The 16,723-nt window shown below is 32.5% G+C and overlaps 1 protein-coding gene across 6 annotated transcripts in view; it reads right to left on the reverse strand.

Annotated features, from left to right (window-relative positions):
• The window catches only part of LOC118201834 (uncharacterized), a 277,211-nt gene that overhangs the window by 125,564 nt on the left and 134,924 nt on the right, over nucleotides 1-16,723 (reverse strand). The window contains exon 1 of one of the 6 annotated variants that reach the window (XM_085818403.1): nucleotides 2,948-3,073. The exons of the other annotated variants lie outside the window; for them this stretch is intronic. The gene's annotated coding sequence lies outside the window, so the exon portion shown is untranslated. Of the gene's footprint in view, nucleotides 1-2,947; nucleotides 3,074-16,723 lie in introns of those variants that run through there. 6 annotated transcript variants of the gene reach the window in all.

The raw sequence follows: 16,723 nt of genomic DNA on the forward strand, positions 1-16,723 counted from the left end.
TTATCAACAGAGCCAAGTTTCTGAATTATATCTGGATGAACTGCTAAAGAAAATTCTTTCGGCTGCTCTCGGACAAAGAAGAAGGAATTATCAACTGTTATTTATTACTTTTCATTCAGGATTTATTATTATTTTATGTCTCATATACAGAGAGAGATTCAGATGTATTAAATTTTACTATTTATATGCAAGTAAGCATTCAGGGTTACACCTGATGCTTATGTAGCTTATATACTGCAGCTGCTTATTATATATTACTTATTACGGATGTATTATACAGATGGGTATAGAATATCATTTAATTTTTATGATATAATGCATATATATAGACAGGATATATGCTTCTGATATAAGTAAAAAAATAATAAAATAAATCATTATAAACTTTCAGATTTTATATCATGCCCAAAAAGCATTTTTTTCTTTTACAGACACATACACGTTCGAGTTGAATAAAAATATTTGAAAACAGCATATCCTTAGAATTTCTGATAGACAGTTTCGCCCGCTGCAGATATAAATGTTTGATTTCCTACAGTGTTGCCACTGCTCGCTTTAAAATGTTTGAGTTTTTTAATCAAAGATTAGTTAAAGTTTTACAAAATATGAAATAAACAATAAAACAAATCCCAGATTCCAAATTCAGGCTTCCAGGTAGCAATGTTCGGGTGGAGGACTATGTTATTCAAATTTTGATGACTTTAGGTACCATTGTTTTTTCACAGTGCGAGAAATATGCGTACATTTACGAAGATTCTTAATTATTTAGTTTCTTTAAATATAATACAGAGCGATAATATTTGGTGGCAACAATTTGAAAAGTGATTCAGCTGTCTGTAGTGATTCAAAGCAAAATGCCGTTTCAAGACTAATAACCCTTCTGGGTTAACGTGTATTTGCGCTAAAAAATAATAATAATTAAAAAAAAATAATCTGTAAGCCTTCAAAATTTATATTACGCCCAAAGAGGAGTTTTTTTTAACGTTTTGTGTGTTACCTTTGTTTATTAAATATCATGTTCTTCGCAATTAAACCATAAAATTCAATTTGACAGCAATATCACAAAATATTTAAAAAGAACAAATCTTTAGAATTTCCGATACAACGTAGCATCCCGCGCTGGAGATATTTAGTCCAAAGGGGCTTTGTCCCTGAAAGACTATTGTTTTCGTTTAGCGATTTTGCGTTGTCAAACTGTTGCCACCAAATGTTAGAGTCCTGCATTATATTTGAAGAAATTAAATAATGAAAAATCTGCATAAATGTATGTATTTTTCTCGCATTGTGATAAAACAACGGTACATAGAGCCATCGAATTTTGAATAACGCAATCCTCCTACGAATATGATCATGTGGAAGACCAAATTTGAAATTTGGAATTTGTTTTATTATCGATTTCATATTTTGTAAAACTTTAATGAATTTTTGATTAACAAACTCAAGGATTTCAAAGCGATCAATAGCAACACTCTACGGGGAAAAAAAACCTTTTTATCTCCAGCGCGCGGAGCTGTGTATCGGAAATTCTACAAATATGCTCATTTTTAAATTATTTTGCAACACTGCTATTGAACAGAATTTTATGGTTTAAGTGCAAAGAACATGATATTCAATAAATAAACCTAGCATACAAAACGTTAAAAAAACGCCCCTTTGGACGTAATTTAAAATTTAAAATCCTTCAGATCCCCCCCCCCGTATAGTGTTGCCATTGCTCGCTTTGAAACCATTGAGTTTGTTAATCAAAAGAAAAAAAAATTTTTTTACAAAAAATGAAGTAGAATAAAACAAGTTCCAAATTCCAAATTTGGGCTTCCAGATGCCCATATTCGAGTGAATGGTAGTACGTTATTCAAAATTTGATGTGTCCAGATACCGTTGTTTTTTCGCAGTGCGAGCAATATACATATATTCACACAGATTTTCATTATTTAGTTTCTTTAAATATAATGCAGGGCTCTAATATTTGGTGACAACAATTTGAAAAGTGAAACGCCTTTTTATATTGATTCAATGAAAATGTGAAAACGAATTTAATAGCCCTTCTGGGCAAATTGCCCGTTTGGGCTAAAAAATGTGACCTCAGACTTGTCGCAAAGTTCCTCTCTCAAATGGCAAACCTACGACAGACAAGTGAAGTTACTGATAACAGGTAATTTGATCCGAGTTTTAATTGTTGGCGAAAATGATTAACTGCATAAAGATTTTCATAATTTTTATTCTGTATATCTATTCGACATTTACAACTTAAAATTTTCATTACCTAATAAATACTACCATGCATGCATTTTTAAGTAGTAAAATACTACTTCATACTTTTTAATCTGATTATCGAAATTATGAAAATATATTACATAAAGGGGATCACCATTTAACGCTGAACCGCACAGATAATTAAAGCTGAGTATAATATTGCACTTAATAAATATAATCGCATTATAAAATAATTTGAAACTGCTGATTTTAAAATTTTACGTAACATTAGATGCAAAACTTCATTTTGCATTCTGAAAAATATTTACTTTGTAAAATATAATAAATTCAAAAAAAAAAGTTTTTTACATCTTTAATCGACCGTGCGTCTTATTACTAAACACTGATTTTAAGGTACTATTAGATTCTAAATTTATCAATGATTCAATATTAATAAAAAGTATGATGTAGAGAAAACATAATTTCTAATAAAATTATAAACATTATATACAATTATAATATAAAATAATTAATTAATTATGTTTATATGTAAATAAAAATATTTATATTTTTTCATTTTCAGAAAAAGTGCAAGCAGTTTTTTTTTCTCCCTTTACAGTCTATCAGGTTTAGAATGCAGTTAATCAGGTTATATTACATAGTATTAGAAAGAATTCAAAGCAGTTAAGATCATAGTTTCAAGAGACCTTTACGCAAAAAATACTTAAAATTGGTAAAACAAACAGAGGCTTACCATAAACCCTTTCCAATAGCCTCGTTTCCTACATCCAAGAAATGCATTCCTCTCATTCTACACAATCAACAATAGAACACCTGCACCAACAAATGCTAGGGAAGGAATCTTCATTGGCCATGACTACGCCAGAGATGAAAGAAAAAAAATGTTCGCTTTTGTACATATGAAAGGTCGCTCTGACATGCAAGTTCTCGTGGCCAATAAATATATTCCGCCTGGTAGAGACAGGACAAAATCTGCTGAAATATCCCTCTGCACGCCAGGCAGCAGCTCGAACAATGGAATCCTGACGTCACAGCTGGGAAGAGCTTGACCAACCAGGAACATTTTCTCAGAGCGTGATAATTGTACCAATGGACTGAAAGAGTATGAGATAAATTTACAACGGAATGCTAAAAAATTACGTCCTCCCGCTGAAGCTAACAATGAACAGATGATTTCGGCAATTTGATAGTCTTTCAACAGATATCTATAACGTTAACCTTAACTTACACGCCGATAATAGAAACCTTCAATACCTGCACTTTATTTTATTGCTGGAAAAAAGATAAATAAATTGGATTGTTGGGCCTGTCGGCATCTTTTACGTTAACCTGCACTGAACACAAAAGGACAATAAAAGAATAAATGTTACATGGTTTTTTTCACTAATCTCTTCAATGGATAAATAAGGTACAACCATCAAGCTTGAAGCTAATTGCAATTAGAAGGAGCAGCAAAATGCCACCCACGTCGAATAAAATAAAAGTCCCAGTTACAAAACAGGAAGAAATTGTCTTCTAATAAAACAGAACTTTCAAATTTAAATAAAATTTTAGGAACTAGTGTAACATTTTTATTCAGAGCATAAGAATATTTTTTTATAGATTCATTATTCTTACTTATTCTTAATTCTTCCTTTCTTTCAAATTATCATTTTTCTGGAAACATACCGTTCATTCTAAAAGTATGCTAATTAAATGATTACATACGAAAAAAAATAAAGCAGATAAATTATAACTTGTATCTTTTGATAGCATCAACGTTTTATCTCATGATTTGGTGGTTCGTCAGAATTTGACCTTAAGACACCGGATAGAATTAAGCGAAGCCTAAGCTGCTGAAGTTTAATTCCCATCAAACTGGTGAGAAAATATTTTCTTTCCTAGAGTTTTTGAAGCTAGAATTTATTCTTTCAAAAACGCAGAATTGAATTACTTAGCTAAATCTGTGCTAGAGACTAAAGGTTACTAAATTATAAATAATTCCGTGTCTTCCTGCAAATCCGAAAAGCATTTTAATTGGCATTACTTGTAGCTGTGTAACCATAAACAACGAATTAAAAATAAATGCAAATTCAGAATAAATGCCGACTAACTGATTATCTGTTCGATTTTGAGCTGTCACGGACGAAAATTCGTCTGATGCAATACGGGTTGGATTGGATTATTTGATTACAACGAAGCAAATATTATGGCTATCACCCACGGAAAAGCACGCTCTCGTACAGCGAAAACAAATCTCGATAAAATTCACGGAAGGCAATGAATAAATAAATAACAAGAAAGTTCATCAACAGCCGAGCGGTAAATTTCCTAAACACTGATAGTTCGACCAAGTCCGAATCCCGCCTAACGGGCTGTCTGTATGGCTGTCTTCCTGTTTTTCCCCATGCGTAACGTGAATATCAGCCAGTTTTCTTTCATGGAAGGCCTTTTACTACACAGGCAGATAACCTTCGATTTACTTACCTCAATCTGTAAACTTAAAAGAAGGAGGGAAAAAAAAAAAAAAAAATATTCCGTGAAATCACCACAGCAATGTTGTTCCTTTAAAATTATTAAATCCACAATGATTTAAATATCAGCATTATTCTTAACTACATTAAAATGCTACACTTGAATTATCTTTCTCAGTTCAACCAGGGTCCAAAAGTGGCTGCGTGGTAACGTCGTAGAGCCCTGGTAGTTCGGGATCTCTGCATGGGCATTTTTGTCGTTTTCCCCACGTGTAACGTGCATTCAAGCTAGTTTTCCTTAGAAAGTCCTTCATGAAGGCATTCCTTTCCTAAGGTCCTAGAGGAATTTGCCATAATCAAATAAATCATAATCAGTTCAAACCATTCATTTTCCCTCAGAAATTCGCTTAACTGGTCTGTCCTTCAGAGGTACAAAAAACAAACAAAAATATCCTGCTGGTTTTTTAATATCGTAGCATTTTCAGTCTGATCTGCTGTATTTCCATCATTATTAAACTCTTTAAGCTCTTCACTTTCAAGTCATTCATTCATTGACATTACAACAAACCTTATTCTCTCCTTTGTCCTAGGAGCGGAATTTAGCTCTTTCTTCTTCAGCTGAGTGAATGCGGTTTACCCCAAATGTCTATTTTTCAAGTCGACTACAATATGGCATTTTTTTATGATGGTTAACTTTTGTGTCAGACGTACCATCTGAAGCTAACCAAAACTGCGCTCATATTACGATCAAAACCGGCTCCAAGCCTAGGCGACATCTTCAATCGGCCGTCAGTTAAATTGTTTTTATAGGCGAAAAAATAATACAGGTATGTTTACATGGGCGCAAAATGTACCGATCGTCCAGAGCGTCTAAAATGCTGCAGTCGGGCCTGATGACCATTCTGGTGATCAACACATTTGATCAGAATAAAAACTGAAATGAGAAACTTTTAAAAAACATTAAAATATTCCAGAACAGAAATTAAGTGTTAAGTAATGTGCAAGTGCACAATGAACTAAAATCATGTTCTTCGTAAAGCGATTTTTTTTTAAATCTTTTTCCTTTTTTGCTTTCAACAAACAGTTATATCTATTTTCTTTTATCATTTAATTATTTTTATCTCACCTATTTTAATAAAGCATTTTTATAAAATGACACTTTATATTTTTGCCGTTTCAAGAAGAGGAATGAACGCAGAATGCTCTTCATAAATGGTATCAAACTCATTGTATTAAATGTGAACCCCTCCCCCTCCCCAACTTTACCTAAACTAAATTTTTTTACCACTCATTTCCTCTTTTAAGGATCCACATGAAAAACAAAGGAAAACAGAAAAAAACTATAGAGTACTGCGAAGTTCTGATTCGTATCACCACTTACTCAGGCTCGAAATGCAAACATTTTTACTGAATGTTTCAGCCTTGCTTCAAGCGTTTCTAATTATCCTAAACAATGTAATAATGCATTTTGGATTAAATATGCATTTCGAATAACAAAACTTCGTGACCAATTCATATACTCTTTGTGACCGCAGGCGCAATAAGAATGAAGGGAATCATGGGGGGAAAAGAATAGAAATGGAAATGCAGAATAGAAGGAAATATTTGAATATTTTCATAGCGTGACAGTTTGGAATGAAAATTGAGGAAGCATACTGCCCGCAAACCCTTGAAATATAAATTTTCGTAACCGTATTAGAGCTTAATTTAACTTAATGGAGTACCTGATGAAATATTACAGCCGTACAAACATCCCATCCAATGCCATAATTGTTTCCTTCAACAAGATATTTGACGTTGCTAACGAGAATGAAGACTATTATATTGCGCATTTGAACGTTTCACGTGAGAGGACAACTAATACTTAACTTTCTTAAAAATATTTCTATTTAATGTTAAATGTATTTCAATAAAACGGTTCTCAGCTCATTATGCACGGAAGAAGGATTCAAGGTCAGGAATAAATATTAGTTCAGAGTATTTCTTTTAATCTTGAAATAGAACATTTTTCTTCTTAACCTGAATAAACTGAAAATTCTACTATTGAAATAACTGAATATAAAGGCTGAGGAAAAGTTTTACGATTGTCTTTATTTCTCTTTCATATTTTACGCGTGGAATATATATAGTACTGAAATCTGAGATCGTGAAAGTCATACTTGCCTGAATTTGCAACTGACCAAATCCTGCAGACACAGCCCGAAGTACTCGGACATGGAACGAAAGCACTTAGCATGTTTTGTCGACACGGATGAAGAATATTTCTTAAAAATACGGCAGAATTCTGATTTTGTGTAAAATTTGGGAAAAGTAGTACTGAAAACACAAGATTTACATATTTACGGCATGCATACGGGGGTAAAATAGCCACGCATTGGTACAATGGAGTATCAGGTCATGAACGCCTCTGATAGCGAACAATTTGATTCATGAACAAAGTATCTGAATAAAAAAAATGCTTCGGGCGATAAACGGTATCTTGATTTACGAACACTCAAATCGGCAACAAATGATTTTTCAAGGAAGTTTTAAGGTAACCTGTGACGCAGAATCAACTCCCAGGACTTTCTGGAGCATCAAATTAACAGTTGCCTTTGCTTAACTGCCATTAGCGAAACATGGCAGCAAATGACTTACAGGACCATGCATTCGACCTAAAGAAATTCTGATCAGATTGTGCTGCAGGAAAAGACTTGTTGGAATACCATACCGTCCACATAGTCAAAATTTAGTGTCCTGTGATTAATGGTCATTCTCAATGTTTAAAAAAAAAAAAAATTCAAGGTAAGAGGTTCCTATCAGACGAATTTAAGGATCTCTTTGATTTACACTTGCAATATTCTGAGTTGTTTTGCGTGCAATATAATCAGTACGCTAGTGCTATGTATATGTATACGTTTTCTGCTTACAACTTCAAAAGTTATAACTGCTTTGTGTTTTTAACATAGTTATAAGGAATTAGCACTTATGCTCCCATGTTTTTTATAATGTAGTCATCAATATTTGCTGTTAATAAGTAAAAGATTTCAAATCCGGCGAAAGCAAAACTATTTTATTTGAATCATTTATTTAAACAAGGATGGGGAACCAAATTAATAACTACACAGCACTGCTTAAGAAGTTAGCCAAAGATCAAACAAGTACCGAGGAACATAGAAAAAATTAATTAAAAATAAATATAATTAATTTCTTACCATAGAAATTGCATTAAATTCTATTATATATTTATCCTCCTACATATTATGCAAAAGAAAAACAGATGTTTCCGCGTCTCATATATAAAGCCAACAGTCTAAAATTAATAATAGTCTAAACATTAAACAAAAACAGCGGAAAGAGAAAAATTGGACAATACGATCATAATGCATACAGAAATTAACTCGGATGAACGACTACGGGACTGGAGTTATAGACAAAATAAATAAATTTTTACAGAAGGATATTTACTTCACATCGACAGAAAAAGACACTGAGCTATAATTTATTTTCAGTATCTGCACTATTACTTTTCAAGGGGAAGTTTCCTTCTGAGATTTAAACTTTAATTTTAGACACCAATTCACATATTAGAATTAGAATATTTATTAGAGAAGAGAATGGGAGAAACATAAACCTTTTTCTTATGTTTCGCCGAGACAAATCCATTCCATTAAGCAAACAAATCGCAACGTGTAGCTTTTCCAAATACGGCATGGAAAGAAAAATAAAATACGTTCAATAACAATGTTAGCAAATTGAATCTTATTTCAGATACCGATGGATGACATTCTTTCTCTCTCTCATTTTCTCAATTTGGGACATTTCTCTCTGCATACATTTACTACTAAACAACTCAAGAAGTGTTTTACAGTTCTTATTCATTAACAGGCGCTCCTCCCCCTTCTTTGGAGGCTTTACACTCACAGCAGGAATTCCTGCTCTGCTTTTCTGCTTTCCTTAAAGGTGCTTTACTATGATCTGTTACTTTAGAATAGGCACTTCAGGGTCATCTTTTCTCACCCGGCATGTATCGTAAAATAAAATAATAATAAAGAAAGGACGAAAGCAAAACAAAAATAAGGAATTTTATGGATACGCTGTATGTTTTTTCATATATTAGACTGAGCATATGGGTTTTCAGAAGAGTATTTCAAAAGGTATATATTCTTATACTCAGGCTTCTGGACAACATACTATGTTAATTCGTTAAAAGAAGACTGGTTTGCAGTTTTAAGATTTTTCAATTTTCGATCAAATCTCATTCTTACCATCTCAAATAACTGAAAGCCTCTTACATATGAAGATATGTCTGGAAAATAAGCTCAAAGTAGGAAAGATAGGCGCGGCATCGCCTAATCCAAGTCAAAATTTTTTTTTTAATTTTTTAAAGATTTGCTATTTTTTCTAATACACAGCTATTTCGTTTGAGAAAAACCTTGTTTTAAGGAAAACTTGTATTTATTTCGTATAAAGCAAAACATGGTTACATTTTAAATAATATATTTACCGTATAAATATATCACAGGTCAAGAATTACAACACGTGTACCGTTAAAAAGCATATTCTAAAACGGGTAAATAAAAACATGCAGTTGCATAAATCCTACCTTACCTGCTTGCAGCATAACGTGCTCACTATTTTCAATATCATGTATGCAAAATTTAACCTAAGATTCGCATTAATTTTAGAAAAAAAACCTGCGCATTTCAAAGGAATCCGACACGTGTCTCTTTTATGACAAACAAAATTATTTTGCGTCATTTTGCCAGACATTCATCGTTTAGATAAAAACAATAAAACTTAAAAAGGTAGTAAGAGGGGAGACAAGCAAAGAAAGTAAAAATTCATTTTTAAATTAAAGTTTTGCAAGCCTGAGAGTAATATATTCTACTTAATTCAAATAGGTAAAATTACCAAAATTACTTCCAATTATTCTCAGAAAGTATTAAAAGTATTATGAGGCACTGAAATCATGTGGAACATTTATAATTCTATTCTGAATTTTTGTGAAAATAAAAACTGGTAACTGCAACTTGACAACCATGAGTGGTGAAGCACTGATGCATTCGCATATAAACTACCCCATAATATCAGGTGAAAAACATTTTAAGTTGCTGTAAGGTACTTTATGTCATAACCTCAGACTTTATACAAGTCTCATTCACACAAACAAATAGATTAAATACATGGAACAAAAGTCGTGGTTACCGACTGCTTTATACCATCCAGACGGCCATACATCGGATGAGGAAGCGTGCGAAGCAGAATTCTTAAGCTCTGCTCCAGTAAGCATCGCCGAAGCGCAAAAACACAAGAAAATGTTTTCGTTCTGTTTTCTGGTTTCTTAGAATTTAAGGCCTTTTTCCGGTACAAAGAACATGCAGTTTCATTTTGCTTATTATAGGTAAACTTTTTCACAGTAATCAGTACACCCCCCCCCAAGGTTTTGCTCGAAAAAGAAAAATCTCTTTCAAAAGTTTGAAATCCTAGAAAACTTTTCAAAGTTCCGATGTTCAAGCTAAAAATAGATGTCAATCTGTATAGTCATCAGGTTTATTTCGAAGCAGGAGATATGGAAAATCAGCAGTGCTATCAACCAGGATTCGAACTCTCGATTGTCAACCCGACGTGCTTACACCATACAGGCACGCGGTGAGAATGGAGAGAATTTCTTTTAAATTTTAAACTTTTAACTTGTAACAGCCCCTAAAATTTCCTTTTTAATTGGGTTATTTACCTTTTCTACTTTTTTTTCTATTCTTAAAATAAAAAGAGTAAATTGATTATAATAAATCTTTCTGAAATGCAATATTCTATAATTAACGGATCTCACATGAATCTTATACAATACTTTGATAACATACTCTGTAGTTCTGACATTTACAAAATGGTCAAAATGAAAATAAAATCTTTTAGCTAATAGTATTACTGTAAAAATTTTATTCACCAACAGTAACCACAGTACTCTATTTCTCTATTGGGAAAGATAGATAATTCACCATTTCTTAATATAACCTTATAGAGTCATTAGCTTTATTGTAGCAAGAGACGCGAAAAATGTGAAATGCCCTCGAATGGGACTCGACCCGTTGAGTGTGCTTCCAGTTACACCACGAAGGAATAGAGGGAAGAAGGCATGCGAAAAGGAGGAAGAAAATACCTTATAACCTTCAGTAATCTAATCTTAACACCTGCTATTACTTAGCAAACATGTTACATGCAATCTCTTTTTCTGTCGTTAGCTACATTTCTTAAATATACGAAATGCATTGCGGGAAACCACTGAACAGCGAGTGCGCTCTTCTTGTCACTTGAATTGTTTAATTTTGTTCATCACTCAACCAATTATGCTTCAATAAAGGAAAGACTATTACTGCTTGTTAATGAGTGAGGAGGAAAATTAATTCTACGAGTAGGATCATCACCTTTTCCTCATCATGTCCCAAAATTTTTATACTACATGCATGAAAGAGAGATGAATGCATAGAAAGAGAAACAAGGCTAGATTTAGTTCAATGCAATAAGAATACCGTGCTTATAAGTTAAAGAATTTTTTAATATTATGTTTCATATATTTTTTAAAACCTTTAAAAAAAAACTCGTAAATCTATTAGAAGTGACTGTGACCATCTGGTTTATACAAGTTATTTCAGGTAACATCGCTCCACATGACCTTGGATTACCGGGATTCCGCTGCCCCTCCCCCCCAAAAAAAAGCTGTCATTGGTTGCGTATTTTAAGATCTGTTTTACATGTTACTACAGAAAATGGTTCTAATATTAGATTTGTTTGTAAATGAAGTCTGACTAATCGCTTGAACGACTGGATGGCCACGATCATGCATGACCGAAACACCACACAAGATCTTTTATTTATTTATTTATTTATTTTTAACTCCAACTTCCAACTGCTAATGCAAGGCTCAAAACACAAAATGCCCTTAAGGACCTTGGAGCATACAGAGAGAAAAAAAAGATTTTCTGAGTTGGGAAAACACAAATCAGAAAAAATACTAGTTATCCTTTAAAGTAAAAATCATCATGAGACGTTAGACGGAAGGAAAAAAAAAAAAAAAGAAGAAAAGAAATAAAGAAAATAGAAGAACACTCATTTAGTGTAGAAATAATATTTCCAGCAAATAGGAACAGTTACGTCAAATCATCATTACAATGAATCAGAAACAAAAAGGCTACAATATGATGCCTTCAAAAACTGGAAATGAATTTACCTGGTTTTTCTGAAGATTTTTGTTATGTTCGCGACCCTACCTACCCTTAGACAGAAAGAACGGTGCTAAATTATGCTAAAGTAATGATCTCTGGTGTACGAGGTAGAACTTGATTAAACTAAAGACCTTCAAATTTTATTATATAACTGTTTTTCTCCATTCAGCCCTATCGCCCTTAGTGCAAACATTACAATGCATTATTTTCATTTCATTTAGCTTACTTCTGAGACAAGCGAAGCTGTTATCTATCCACGCGACAGAAGATCTTTCTTTTACCTTTATAGCAGTGCATCGTTACCATTAAAACAAAAGCAGTTACGTAAAATCTGTCCATGAGTACATTAATAACTTAATTCAGATGGACTATGTTTTTAGTGCAGCTTAGTCGAATTAAGATACCTTCTTATATACCTACAGCTCAGTTTTATCACCTATACCATAACCTTTACAACAAGACACCCGGTATTTTAAACAAAGAACGTCACGAAATTTCCCAATTTTTCGATAGCTTATTGAGATGGTAAATAAGACATAAAAAATTCAGTTCACTGCTAAATACAGTAATACAGACATAAAAAATCCTCTTAACAATTAGATATATTAACAAAACTGACTAATTAAAAAAATAAGTATAGTATGACTATGTCAGAAATTATAGTAACCTAGTTTAATAACAAAGAGTTTAGCATTTTCTAAACTTTATCAGAAAGCAACGATTTAAGTTAAGAGTAGTCGCAGAATTTAAAAAAATTAAATGTTGTACTTTGTCCATATACTGTGTCAATACAATTAATGAATACTTCACACAATATAGTTTAATAGTTCTCAAGAGATTACAGTTAACTCACCTAGGAAACGAAATCAAATTAAGTGATTTATTTTTACTACTTTTAAGACCATGACAACATAAGTGTAAGCAATTTCCAGGTATTATAAAAGTTTTCAACTCTGTAATTACAGCAAGGTAATCACACTTAATGCAAAAACGAACAGACCATGACTCTTTTCGACCATTACTTGTTGTGACCTACTACCACGTTACAAGGCGGAAAAGTCAGGTAGTAGACTGACCTTGCTATTGCCACAAACAGTCCTAAAAATTTTTAAATGATAATTATGAATGAAACCTTCAATTAACCATTGTGATGATAGAAATCCCCTCTCCTTTGAAAATTAAAATTTACGATATGGTTTATGGTAAATATGATACAGTTTATCGATTGATTCAAGTTTGATTCAAGAACCTAGAGATACAGATACGAATTAAGTGAGTATGACTTTAGATTCAGAATCTTGTATGCAGATTCTCGATTTGTTGCTTTCAGAATTTGCAAGTCATTATCGACCGCTCAAGAATCAATCAAGTCAAAACAGAATTATCATAGTCAGTAAAGGTAACTGTTCTATTTTAGCAACTGGCTAGCAAGTGGTGGCTGCTGGATTGATTACGTAAACTTCAGATCAAACCACATTTAAATCATTTTCACTTTTCTTTCCCTATCAACATTCAAATGCTGTTACTTCCAAGCTGCCATGGAAACTCTGCTAGCTGATACGTGAACCCAAATTTACAACTAAAATACTGCAATTTATTCGTAACTGGAAACAGATCTTTGGCCACATGCTGCTACCTTTTTGGCTATCAGTTTTTAATCCACTTAAATCTTATACCTTCTCCGATGATTTCGCTTTTTATTTATCATCCAATAACACTTCTTACCTTGGTTGGATGCTGCAGATGTCTCTGCATGCGTCAAACTTTTCTTAATCTTTCAATACTGTCAGTAATTTAAATCGAAAAAATTTCTGCTACTACGTTCATTCGCTTGGTACCACTTACGTGAAAAAATTTGATTAGGGCAATACTAAAAAAATACGATGGTCACTAAGCGACAATATTTCTCAGGAATTCATACTGAAAGTACGGGAAATGTTTGGCAAAAAACACACTTGCTAGAAACATAACCTTGTTGCTTTGCGTTTTCAGAATGCTAACTTACGTGCAAGGAACAACACGATGAAAGTAAACAGAACGTGAAACGATTACATAGCACATAATTTTTTACAACACTTCTTTTTAAACTATCAACTATTGAGAATTAGTATTCATTTACTTGGTCATATACATCTATACATTGATATGACATAATGCAAGAAGGAACAAAGTAACGAATTATGCCCTAGTTTCATTAAAAGCTGCATTAATCTCGAGATACAAAGTAAGTATAGATAGTAAGTGATAGTGAAAAGGAATTTCAAGCTACATTGTTGTTTCTAGTCTATTAAGGGCAAAATTGGCTTAATAATAATATAGCTTACAAAAAATAGAAGAATTACTACTTCGTAGTGCTGAAATTCCATCAAAACCTATGAATTGTCAAATATCCCAAAATATATTGAACACATTACAGATTTTGATTATATTCTAAAAGAAAATAACAAATGATGCGTAATGTTTTTGAATGATAAAAAAAAATAAGAAATATACATAAATACAAAAATGTAAAAAGATACTTGTATCCTTATAATACACACATTGACAGACGAATGACGTAATTTGGGATATTTAATCTAATTTCTATGGTGGATATATATCATGGATTTTAAAATACTGACGATGTATTTTGTAATGATGATTAGGAATTACGTTTATTTATTATAACATATATAGGAACACAGAAAACGGTATTTATCTCTCGAAATTTGACGCTTTACGAGAGAGTGGACTTACACTAATTCAACTCCTATCTGTTAATAATAATTAATAATTACACTGCTTCTTAAACAAAACTCCGGATTTATAACATTTTCGAAACATAATGACTAAGATTAAACTAATATGCAACTTATCTGGCAGTTTATCAATACACGCAACATTTAATAAAAGTTTCTGATGTTTCTGCACGACATACGAAATTTTTCCTTTGGTGACGTAGACAATTTTTGCTCAATTTCAAATTCATATTATCAGCGAAAGATTTATTGGAACATTGAATTTGAGTGTAAGGAAAAAGAAACACTGAATAAATACAATTTTTAAGATTATTAAATTAAATCCTTCATTTTTTTTATCAGACTATTCTTTCCATATCGAAAGCAAGTTTAAGGTACTTTGACTATCATATAATTATATTAGAAAGATTTAACAAACAAATTTTGTTTCATAATGAAACATAAAATGAGTTGTATTATAAGGTCTCCCATATTCTCCCACCTTCTTAGCATGCCTTCGTGGTTTAACGGTCAGCACGCTAGGCACGTATTCTAGAAGTCCGAGGTTCGAGTCCCGGCGAGGGCATTGTTCATTTTTCATGTCTCCCGCTTCGAATTAACTTAATGTCTCTACAGTGGCGACCGAACAGGGACTCGAACCTCGGACCTCTCGCGCGTGCTGACCATTATACTACGAATGCATGCTAAGAAGGTGGGAGAAATACCTTATAGTATGAGATAAAAAAAAGGAGATAGGAAAAGAAAGGAAAACAATACCCTTGAAGAGCAGGCTGTATTGATGGAATTATAAGATAGACACGGTAGTTTAATACTTCTCGTAGACCAGTCAAAATAAAACGGAACATTGCATTATCAGAGTTTGGAAGTGATCATGATGTCGCACAAAAACTGAGAGCGTTATTTTGTTTTAAACGCAATAACATTAATCTTTTTTTTCCCTTTTATTGTGGATGTATCGCCTCCAAAACAATATTTAGCAAAGTAAATTTTCTCTTTACTTTTCTGCTTTGTATTTATTTTATCTGCTTTGTATTTATTTCTCTGAATGAAATCTAAGCTAAAAGGAAGCTAATTCTAAGACTTTGACCTAAAGCAAAAAATCACCGCAGACTTAACTGAAGACTGAGTTTAAGGACCACTTCGAAGAAGCTTTACAAACGCTAGCAAAAATGTCTAGCCACCAAAAGTCACCTTATTCTTATCAAATAATCAGATTCATAGTCGGGAGGATAGGAACTCTCGAATTTCAAAGAAACGCGAATATAAGCAAACAAATGATATTAAAATGGAATATTCTTTTATTTTGAAATATATAGCGTAAACAGCTTCTAATGTTTAAATCTATTATATGCATTCCTTCTCACATTGAAAAATAGAAGACCTCAGCCTCATGGTCAACTGGACACTGTTAACTCATTTCCTTACGCTTTTCACTAAAATGCCTTTTTTAATTTTATTGTTTTGTACCGTGATTACGAGATGACAATGTCTTCGGAATTAAAATAATCTACGAGGAAATCAACGTCAAAATATTGGATAAGGATGCAGTGGTAGAAAGCTGGTATTTCAAAATAAAAATAATCAGTTTTTATCTCTAATAATTTTCCTATGTAGCCACGGCTATTGTTCGGGAATTTCGAAGAAACATTCCAAGAAATACGCAAATCTCGGATTCTGAATTAATGAAACTGCACTTAGATATGATTTAAATTATTTCGACATATTTTAAAACAGATTTTCATAAAAATAAATAAAAATCAAAAATTTATGACAGGTTATTTAATAGTTCTAAACAAAAAATTCCAACGATGCAAGCTTTTTCATGATTACTTTAGTTTTAGCACAGCTAATTTCTCTTTCAGCAAAATCATCATCGCATCCCCGTTCGTTGTAGCTAGGCAAGTAATTTACTCACACCATGTTAAAGGATTAGAGCAAGAGTCGGCTATGCGATGCCCGCAGGTATTAAGACTCCCGCGAAGCAGTGCACAAAGTTCAAATTTCTATTTTCAGAATTTTAGATATTTGGACAACAAACGCTCCGAGCTGCAATGAATAATTTTAGTAAAAATTCTTATTTTATCTTCGCCATTTTAACACTTGTACAAATAGTACA

The sequence above is a fragment of the Stegodyphus dumicola genome, chromosome 6 (assembly GCF_044657685.1).
Source record: "Stegodyphus dumicola isolate Sdum_Otavi_A_Nest chromosome 6, ASM4465768v1".
Taxonomy (NCBI): Eukaryota; Metazoa; Arthropoda; class Arachnida; order Araneae; family Eresidae; genus Stegodyphus; species Stegodyphus dumicola.